We start from the raw sequence: 4,132 nt of genomic DNA, 5'->3' as shown, positions 1-4,132 counted from the left end.
AGTTTCAGACCAGGGGAGGGCCAACAAAGAAGCAGCCATAATCGTTAAAGAGATTATCACTGTTAAACATGGCAGTGGAATGGATGACTTGAATGAAAGACCCAAGCCTTTAAAGGCTCATACCTACAAATGTGTGTGAAAGCAGTAGGTCTGACCTGAGAAGGCATCTATCTCAGAAACTAGTTTTATGGGAGTGTTTCCTTAGGCTCAGTACTGAGAAGCTGATGCAGCTGTGGGACAAAGAAGCTAGCTCACTTCATGACCTGGCAGCAGAACTTGACAGTGTCATGCACTTGATATCAGTTTTTAAGGCAAAAAAAGAAAAAGTTAAAAGATTGACAGAGCTATGGATAGAAGTGACACAAGGCAATGTATCTCAGGGTTGGAGTCCAAGCAAGAAGGCCATGACAGGCCATTGAATAATTTTCTGGAGGTGAGCCCTAAGTTCCAATGAACACTCTAGGATACTGGAAATGCCAGGGACATTACTGAAGGTATGGAATGAAGCTGGTCCAAGACAGAACACATGTGGATGATAGGCAGCTGAGCTGGAAGGCTGTGTTAACCTAAGCCAGTTGCAGCCTATTTCATCAATGAATGGAAAAAATAAAAAGAGAAACAAAAATGAAAGGACATGACTGTTCCTATGGTGGAGGATTAAGTTTATTGCAGATAAAAGGGAGAAGGTAGGTAGAGGCAGGGATACCTGGGAGAGTCCAGAGTGGATATGACCAGACTGAGCTGGACCATGTAAGAAATGGGGAGGGGAAGAGACAGGGGAGAGAGGGGAATGAGGTTCTGCAGCCAGTAAGACAAAGGTACAAAACAGGGTGGGCAATCAAAATGGTTGGATTACAAAGGCAAGTGCCTCTGGGGAAGGGTGCTCAGCTTCTAGGCTGGAGAGTTCATTGTAGAGGGTAGGATAAAGCAGTCATACCATTCTTTTGAACATTAACCTGAGTCCAAAAATTTTAGTCCCCAGTTTTAAATGTCAATTGTGAAGGGGTGATCCATTTTTTAATGATGTTATTAAAGCCTGTTAATATCTAATTGATTACTGACTAACAGGTGTTTTGTGCTTGTTGTCATTGTTTTTTTTTTCCATACATCAAACCTACTTAAAATGAATAACATGGTACAATTAACTGAGAAGTAACTGAGTGTGCTCAGTATTACCAACATCTTAATTGCAATTGCTCTATTAACATGATATTAGCAGGGCAACAAATTTTCTGTTTAAGTACCTTTTTTGGGAGTGTTGGTAATTATGTTATACTTAATGAAACAAAAAATGCTAACAATTTTACAATACATAACTAAATTGAAATTTTTCAGTTATATCTTATATACATATTATATTTTACCGGCTATTCTAAAGTACTGATGTATTTACTCAACATTATGCTTGCAATAATTGTTAGCATCCCTGCACTTGAACAAAATTATCCCTTCTTTCAGTACTTGGTTTGTAATTAGATAGAGGATATTGCACTTGCATAAAAATCCTCAATCCACTATCATTTGTTTATGTTTTAGAAGCAAAGTTTCCAAAGGTCATGTAACCATGAAAATGACCACGGGAAGCTTATGTGGCATAATACTTTTTTTTCCACAAATAAGACTTTTATTTGTCACTATTAAAAATCTGGATTTTAAACAGATTCTTGGACTGGTGGTTCATATCCATCAGCTCGTTCAACTTTAGCACCTGTCTCATCACCAGTAGTTTTTCCAGAACTACCTCCTTCACCATGGAACTCCATGAGTTTTCCCAATTCAAACTTGGGTTTCTTCAGCATTTTTACTTTTCTAAAGAAGACATCATGAAAAGGATAAATGGACTGGCAAGCCTTTTCTATATCTTTCCCAAAGCTGTCTGGAATCAATTTATTAACCACTTCCTTCAAGTCATTTGTCTGCACTTCTCGGGTCATGATTTCCATCATCTTCTTGCAGATCTGGTGGACCCGCTGGTGCTGTGCATAGGAAGTCTTGAGTATCTGGTTGTTGCATTTTTTAGTGAAGCCAACACAGAACAGACGGAGCAAATAACCATTGGTTGTCTTGACATCAACATGCGCTTCAATCATGGTCTGCCACTTTTTGACCATGGAACACATTTTGTCCCGGGTAAGATCCATGCTATGGAAGTTAGTCAGACAGTTTTTGCCCTAAACATCCTCAGCAATTAGCTTGAATTTTCTAAATGCAACTTCGTCATTCTGTAGATCAGCAAGGCTCACTTCGAACACACCACCCTTGAGGCCATCAGATGCAACTTTAGTTCCTTGAGTTCTCGTGACTAGTGCTTTCCCAATGTTTCTAATATTGAACATTGCAGGAGCTTTCACATCGTACCAGTCTTTCTTCGAAAATGGACCAACCACTTTCTTCTTGGCTCCCTTCTTGCTGCCTTTCGTCAGGCGCTTATTCTTGCCGACCGCCATGGTGCTGCTGAGAGAGCCAAAAGGGCTGAAGTTAGTGCCCGCGAGATATGCGAGCTGGGCGGGGAGCGCTGTCTACGCGACCCTTGCTCTTTCTCATGGCATAATACTTTTATCACATTCACCAAAGATGTGCTTCTTTGTTTAACTCAACATCATGTTTTTAAAAACAGGTTTGTAGTAGTGATTACATATTTTTAGTATACAATCTGTGCTACATGATTTAGGTAAATCACATATTGACATTAGCTAAAATGCACAATATATATGACTTTAATTATTAAGTTTAATAATTTCTATCATCAGAACTCAACCTAAAACAGCATTTTATCCACTGATAGAAGTGTGCACAATTTTCCCGAGTTTCTAGTAACACTTCCAGGGAATAATATCTTGGGTTATAAACTAAATTGTCATAGAAGTGAGACATGTACATCTTGCAAAATGTCTTCTTTGGTGATAACAGGATAATTTCAAGAATCAATAACAATGAAAACTGAAGCTTTTATAAATTTGTAGATATTAACATATTCTAAAACAACACATGTACCCCAAAATAAATCAAAATGGAAATTGGAAAATAAGGATAAAAATATAAAACATCCTAAAATTCATAAGCATTCCATTTAAAGAAACAAGAAAAAGAACACATTAAGCCCAAACAAGGAAAAAATAATGCATATGACAGAAATGTTAATTGAAATAAATACAATATAAATACCCCAAATCAATGAAACTGAGTTTTGATTCCTTGAAATATACTGAACTAAACAGAAGGGTGTGGTAGGAAGACAGGGCCAACTTACTAAAATCAGAAATAAATTTGGGATTCTATGGAAATTAAGAAACAGGTTATTACATGGGGGTACTGTTAATGACTGAGCATCAAAAACTGAGATAGCTGGCTGGTAAAAATTACCAATTTCTAGAAACACAAAACCTACAGACTCAGGAAGAAGGCTACTGTAACAGCAGCCCACAGGAAGTGCATGAGGAGCTCCTACAAATTAATTATGTTTGCTTTATATGCAAACTTATTCTTACTTCATCTCTTTCTTCAGTTTTCAAAAGTGGGCAACGATCTGCAAATACTTCACAGTGTGACCACCATCCTAGCAGATCCTTCTCTTATTTCTACTAAGAAGAACTTGTGATCTTCAGAACAAATGCTCCATTAAATTTTCTTCAAGTCCCTGCAGATAAGATTGACTAAGGATTCTGCAGTATGCTGAGCAGAGCCCTGTGACTTCTATGATATATCTGAGGCCCAAAGGAATTCTAATTTCATGAAGTGTCTTGCTCCAAGTTTCTGACCCAATTACCTGCTAGTGTTAACTTAGTGGGTGTTACATTTTTCTTTCTGACATTTCTACAAATATAGAGACTAGGGCTATAAATGTATAAAATACAAAACAAACAAAATAACCAAAACTTATTTTCATCTAAGGGCTTTACTATTAGGCTGTCTTAGAAAATAGAAAGGGTTTATTTGAAAATCAATTTAAAATTTAACATGTTCTGAGACAACCTCATGTTACTCCATTATGTCTATAAGCCTCTGTATTTATCACCATTTCTCAGGAGGAGTATAAAACAAAGAAAAACCAACACATATACAACCAAAATTCTACTAAAGTAGTTTTCTAAAGGGTAGTTCTCTGTGTTTTATCTCAAATTTTACACTACTT

The 4,132-nt window shown here is 37.1% G+C and overlaps 1 pseudogene; it reads right to left on the bottom strand.

Annotated features, from left to right (window-relative positions):
- Positions 1-1,628: 1,628 nt before the first annotated feature.
- LOC100772715 lies at positions 1,629-2,473 on the bottom strand (annotated as a pseudogene).
- Between the last annotated feature and the right edge of the window lie 1,659 nt (positions 2,474-4,132).

Source organism: Cricetulus griseus (assembly GCF_003668045.3).
Source record: "Cricetulus griseus strain 17A/GY chromosome 1 unlocalized genomic scaffold, alternate assembly CriGri-PICRH-1.0 chr1_1, whole genome shotgun sequence".
In the NCBI taxonomy this organism is placed as follows: domain Eukaryota; kingdom Metazoa; phylum Chordata; class Mammalia; order Rodentia; family Cricetidae; genus Cricetulus; species Cricetulus griseus.
Note: the sequence above shows the minus strand (reverse complement) of the source record. Positions and strands in the feature narration are given on the sequence as shown.